At 47.9% G+C, this 6,630-nt stretch overlaps 1 non-coding gene across 1 annotated transcript; it reads right to left on the bottom strand.

Moving 5' to 3' along the window:
- Window positions 1–3,380: 3,380 nt before the first annotated feature.
- TRNAT-UGU (transfer RNA threonine (anticodon UGU)) lies at window positions 3,381–3,451 on the bottom strand. Its single transcript has one exon. It is a non-coding gene; the product is annotated as a tRNA-Thr (tRNA).
- Between the last annotated feature and the right edge of the window lie 3,179 nt (window positions 3,452–6,630).

The raw sequence follows: 6,630 nt of genomic DNA, 5'->3' as shown, positions 1-6,630 counted from the left end.
ACTCACTTTGTCTGACAAGTAGCAAGAAAGGGAATGAAGTTTGAGTAGTAAGAAGGTTTTTATGGTGAGAACCTCAGCTGGGGTGGAGTGAGTGATGGCCATGAAGAAGAGAGACTCCATGGTCAAGGTCCAATTGAATATGGCCTTCTTTGTCTGGTAGGGCATTGCCTGTTTAAGGTGATCACTTATGGTGGATTCAGACAATCAGTGTCCAGTGTCTCCTGCCCTAAAACCAGGAACCTGCAATGCAAGGCAGTTTCAGCACCCTGGAGAGCGCAGAGTGAGCAACTTTTCCAGCAAGGGCCAGAGGTGGAATGAGGTCTTCAATACCTCCAGGCAGCCTCAGACTAGTCCCTCCAAGAAACAAGTATTTTTCTAGACCTAATATCTGTTTGTGTGATTGCAGAGAAAGGCTTGCAAGTGTTTGCCTCTTCTGAAGTCCCATAAGACCCCTGGTGTATCAGAGCCCTTTGACCATTGTGGCTGGTGACAATGGGAGTTATAGTCCAACAACATCTGGGGACCCAAAGTTAGGAAGTTTTGCTCTAGACATTTATCTTCAGGATCTTCTGTCCAAGCCCGTGGATGTTCAGCAGGTTATACACACCAAGTATATTACATACAGAAAGAAGACATTTTTTGCATTTCTACCTTAGGAAAAGAAAATCCATGCAGGCAAAGTTTTTCCCCCTCCCTTAAGCATGCTGAGCAAGTAATGACAGTAATGACAGAGTGAATATCCAGAGGAGCTTCTTTTATTTCTGGGTTTCGCTAAGCATCTGTGTGATTACTTTTCACCCCTGAGAATGGTAGCTCCAGCATATTACCACCCTCCTGTGATTAGCCCGTACAGAAGGGAAAGAAGGCCTAATTCCCTTGGAGGACAGTATTTAGTGGCTGTCTGCTAGGAGATATCTTGTAATTGCAGCATTGCGAGGAGATTAGTGGGGAGGGGGATTGACTTGAGCGAGGTGCTGTTTTGCACAGCTATCAGTCACCCATTGGGTTCCAGGGTTTTTTAAACTTTTCTTTGCATTGCAGTAGACAAGGGCCAGCAAAATCATCGGCTGATCTGAATGCTCTTATGAGGGACAACCTATATTTATTGGGGCTGTAATTCTCAATTGGTTTTATTGGGAGATTATCTCAGCCAAAGCTTTAGCTTCGGGAAGTGCAACTACAGAAAAGAAATACCTTTTTTCCAGAATTAGGCATCTGCTCCTGGATATGGAGAAACAGTTGCCTTTTCCTAGTTTCTTGCTTGTAGGTTTTCAACATCACTGCATGCAAATTTGATATGGTCGGAAGTCTCATTCAGTACATCAATACTGAAGCAGAAGACATGCCTGCAAGATGATTTTGACCAATGCTCTCCAGCAGGGGCCATTTCATGGAAAGGCGAGTCAGTAAAGGCAATTCACATGATCATTAATTGGGTAGGACAAACAGCCTACCCAGTTTTGGGAGCTGTGCATGCTCCTGATTTTCTATAGTGTGCTAAAAAAAAACCTAGGTAGGAGAGGGAATGATAGTCGGGAGATGGGTAGGAGGGTAGGATGGCATGGGTAGGATGGCTTTTCCTGCAGCCTCATTAAAGTGCTGGTAGGACCACACAGTCCTACCCTGCTGCTCCCTCATAGATGACCACTCCCCTCTCTTCCTACTTAGATTTTTCCACAGCTTCCAAAGCTGGGTAAAATGCTTGTCCTACCCAGTTAACGAGTGTGTGAACTGCCTCATTGAGTCTCCCTCAATTTGTCCTACCCAGGGTCACATGCACTTTGAACCCCGCTGCCAGGCCTTCGTTCGAGGACTTGGAAGAGGACTGGGAGGCAATGAGTTCACCTGAGGATCCCGAGGGCCAGCTCTGTGATGGGAGGGAGGAGGCACTCGTGATGGGCCAGGCAGAGGGCTTGGTGCAGGAGGCAGAGCAGAGTAATGAATCCCAGGAGGAACTCTTGCCTGGGGCACGCAGGCACGAGAAGCAGCATGACCAAGTCAGGGAGCTGAGACACAGCAGTCGCTTGCAGCATGCACGAGACTGAATGAGAGCAGCTGACTGGGCAGGAGGCTGATGGCTCCTCTCTTCCCAGAACTGTTGCCTGCAGTGGCCACAGCACCTGGATTTCACTTACGTTCCTCTTCCTTTCCTGCCTCTTTTTCCTCTTGCAACTTACCTTTTAGATCGTTTGCCACTATTTTATTTTGTGTCCTACTTTTAGAGTTGGCCAGAAAGGCAGCATGTAAATAAGGAAATGAGAGGTGCTTAGGAACATAGGAACCTGTCATATACTGAGTCAGAACCTTGGTCCATCGAGCTCAGTATTGTCTACATCGACTGGCAGCAGCTTCTCTAGGATTGCAGGCAGGAGTCTCTCTCAGCCCTATCCTGGAGATGCTGCCAGGGATGGAACTTGGAACCTTCTGCATGCAAGCAGGCAGGTGATCTTCCCATAGCAGCCCCATCCCCTTGGGGGAATTTCTTACAGTGCTCACATATATAGTCTCCCATTCAAATGCAAACCAGGGCAGACCCTGCTTAGCAAAGGAGGCAATGCATGCTTGCTACTACAAGACCAGATCTCCTCCCTAAATGTCACAATCATTTTTTAAAAAAATGTCTCTCCAGGTGGACAAGCAAGAGGAGTGGGAAAGGAGGCAGATCAATGTGAAAAGCCGAGCAATCCAAAGCAGGCAGAAATCTCTTGGGCTGGGTAGATTGTGGGTCATGGGTTCGATCCCTCTAGCAGCAGCGGCCCAAAGATCAAACTGATAAGCATGGCTGTTTGATGCCAATTTGGTCCAGTGTGTTTGAGGCGGGAGAAATTAAAGCAGATGCACTTTTCCTTTCATAGGTTCAAACACTAGCAAATAGCAAGCATGAATTACAAAGCAAGTTAACAGTTCCTGCCATTTTCAAGATACAGAGATTCACTGAACGTGTACCTTTATTGTAGGAGTGAACTGAGTTGTCAAAAATGCCACCCTCTATGGAAAAGAAGTGCTTGATCATTGTGCTTCACATAGCTTATTAATATGAAGTATGGTGAAGGAACATAAAAATGATGCCAAGCTTCCACAGTTCACAAAGAGAGAGCGAGAGCTGTGAAGATGTAGGGTTGTTGTTTTGGTGGAATTTTTTAAGGGGCAGCAAATGCATTTGATCCCCCATTTTAAAAAGGTGAGATCATCTCAAAGATAAATGAATTGAAATATCAAAGGGGGGAATTACCCACGGGATCAAAGGAGTTGGTGATAGAAACATGAGAAGCTGCCTTATATTGAGTCAGACCTTTGGTCCATCTAGCTCAGTATTGTCAACCATGACTGGCAGCAGCTCTTCAAGGTTTCAAACAGGAGTCTTTCCCAGCCCTACCTGGAGATGCTGCCAGGGATTGAACCTGGGACCTTCTGCATACAAAGCAGATGGTCTACCACTGAGCTAAAATTCCCATCCCAATGGACTCAAAACCTGCCTAAACTTAACATATGATGGGGAAAGAGCATGACTTGGTCAAAGCTAAGCAATTGACTTCACTGCTGGGCAAGGATTTGACCCCGGCTTTCTCTAGCCTAAGTCTGTTCTGTTACACTATGATTTCTCTCAGCCCCTTTACTTTTTGCATCCATCTCTCTTGTCAAGCAAGATGTGGCAGGGAAAAAAGTGAAAATTAGATGTATTGCAAGCCCTTCAACTTTACCTGGCAATTTTGTGCTGTTGTGTCAAAGTTAAGTTTTTGGCAGTTAAAATTACACAGTGTGAACTTTAATTTAAATAATCGGAGCTGCTGCAGAGTGGTCTCAGCTCAAGAGAGAGGCTTGCTCAGGTCCATGAGTATTTTTAGAAACACAAGCAAGGAAAAGTACCCAGTAGCGAGTCAGCCAGTAGATTCTGCAAGCAAAGAGCAGAGAACGTGTAGGTTTGGCAGTATTTGACCTTGAATGTGCACAGCATCAAGGATCGTGGCCCGAAACAGGAGTAAAAGTGCAGAAGGGTCTTTCACTTTTCTGGCTGACATCCAGACTAATGCTACCACACTAGTGGAAAAAAAGAAAGATGCAGCCACCCAAGAAGCTGAGTGGATGCTCGAAAGTACTCAGTCCCTTGCCTTGAAATCACTTGGTCTGCATGTGCTGGCTAGCATTGTGCAGCACAGATAGTGCATCATTCTTTGCATCACTCCCTGCAACATATAAGGAGGCCTTTCTCGTGATCAAGTGTGAGGGCGGGGAGGAAACAGATGATCATTCTGTTGGGGCTGGGTGTGTGGATCGTGTGCCCAGATGCATGAAGGCCCAGGGGACTGGCTGCGTCAACCTGGCCCCTAGAAATCCCAGTGCACCACACCAGCACATGGTGCATTGTGGAGATCCCTCCAGCGACGGGAAGGCACCTGCCAGTATTTCAGCAACGGCTGAAATCAGCACAGATTGTGGTTTCACAGCAGGAGGCATGTGATATGGATTATCTGGACCCTTTTCAATCTGGCTTCCACCCCGGATATGGGACTGAGACAGCCTTGGTCGCTCTAGTGGATGACCTTCGCCGGGAGCTAGAAAGGGGAGTGCGTCCCTGTTGGTTCTGCTGGACCTCTCGGTGGCATTCGATACCATCGACCATGGTATCCTTCTGGACCGCCTCTTGAGTATGGGAATTGGAGCTACTGTGTTGGAGTGGCTCTGTTCCTTTCTTGGGGGGAGGGTCCAGGAGGTGGTGCTGGGGGACTACTGCTCGGCTCCATGGCCATTGGCCTATGGGGTCCCACAGGGTTTGGTCTTGTCCCCCATGCTGTTTAACATCTACATGAAGCCGCTGGGAGAGATCATCCGGGCACTTGGACTGAGTTGTCAGCAATATGCAGATGACCCTCAGCTCTATCTCTCCTTGTCACCTGATCCTATGGAAGCAGTGGATGTCCTGAATCGGGGATTGGAGGCTGTCATGGGCTGGATGTGGGCTAATAAACTGAGACTGAATCCAGACAAGACGGAGGTACTGTTGGTCAGCAGGAGAGCCAATCGGGATGAGGAGATTTTACTGGTTCTGGATGGGGTTGCACTCCCCTTGAAGGAGCTAGTACGCAGCTTGGGGGTACTACTGGACCAGGCTCTGCTTTTGGAAGCTCAGGTGGAGGCGGTGGCCAGGGGTGCCTTGGCACGGCTTCGGCTAGTGCACCAGTTGTGTCCCTTTCTCGAGAAGGCAGATCTGGCCACGGTTACCCATGCCTTGGTCACACCACGGCTGGATTACTGCAATGCACTCTACGTGGGGCTGCCCTTGAAGAATATCCGGAAACTGCAGCTTGTACAAAATGCGGCAGCTAGGGTTCTATCTGGAGCTGCCGGGTGTGATCACACCACACCTATTTTGAAAGAGCTGCACTGGTTACCTGTGTGTTTCCGGGTCCAATTCAAGGTGCTGGTTTTGACCTTTAAAGCCCTTAACGGTTTGGGCCCGGGATACCTGAGGGACCACCTGCTCCCAAGGGTTTCTGCCCGCTTGACGAGATCATCTGCGGGGGCTCTGCTCCGGGTGCCGACAATGAGGGAGGCTTGGTTGTTGTGCACGCGAGACAGGGCCTTCTCTGTTGCTGCCCCCAGACTCTGGAATGCTCTCCCAGTAGCCATTCGCTCCTCAGACTCCGTCACAATTTTTAGAAAGCTGGTTAAATCTTTTAAGACTTAAAGATCTTTAAGATCTTGAGACAAGATCCCTCTCAATACCAGTTGTAGGGGAGCAACCGCAGGAGAGAGGGCATGCACATACCTCTTGCCTGTGGGCTTCCCAGAGGCATCTGGTGGGCCACGGTGTGGGACAGGATGTTGGACTGGATGGGCCTTGGGCCTGATCCAGCAGGGCTGTTCTTATATTCTATTGTTGTATGTCTATTTTCTTTTTTAAGAGGAAGATCATTGAGTGCTGTAAAAAAAAAATTCTGGCTAAAGATGCCACCAGGAGGACACACTTTTCCTAGGATAGGAAAACAGACAAGGAAGACAGCGTGAGAGAATCATGAAGCAAACTCCAAGACCCCTCTGGGGAGATAATGATGACGCTTCCACTGGTGTGGAATGGCTCGATTCAGATCGTGGTTTGGCAGGTGGGGAGATCCACTGAAGCATGTTCAAATGGTGTCAGCTTTGATAAAGCTAGCCAGTGATTATGCACATGCCTGAAATATCAGTCCTGTCACAGCCATTCAGAAATCACTGACGAGCCCTTCATTTATGAATAGGGAGCTTTATTTTATGTTGCATGTGATAATTGCATGATGGACTGCGCGAGGACGGGAGAAGGCAATGGAGAAGCGATAGGCTCCTCTGCCTAGCTTCCGTTTGGTGTGATTAATACTGCCTTTCTAACTTTGCAATGTAGAAAGAATTCTCTAGAGGGGCGAGCAGCTGCAAAGTTGCCTTCTGGGAAGGAACGTTAGAGTCGAGAGTTAGCAATATTTGAGGTTACTGGTTTTTTAAATCTCTCTCTCTCTCTCTCTCTCTCTCTCTCTCTCTCTCTCTCTCTCTCTCTCTCTGTGACATTCTGACTAATGTTGTGTTTGCACAACATGGCACCAGTGCACAAAGATTGTGTACTAGTTCTAGATCACAGCGATTCTAGAAACTGGAGACAGC

This window comes from Hemicordylus capensis, chromosome 9 (assembly GCF_027244095.1).
Source record: "Hemicordylus capensis ecotype Gifberg chromosome 9, rHemCap1.1.pri, whole genome shotgun sequence".
Lineage (NCBI taxonomy): Eukaryota > Metazoa > Chordata > Lepidosauria > Squamata > Cordylidae > Hemicordylus > Hemicordylus capensis.
The sequence above is the reverse complement of the archived record's forward strand: the minus strand, read 5'-3'. Positions and strand labels throughout refer to the sequence as shown.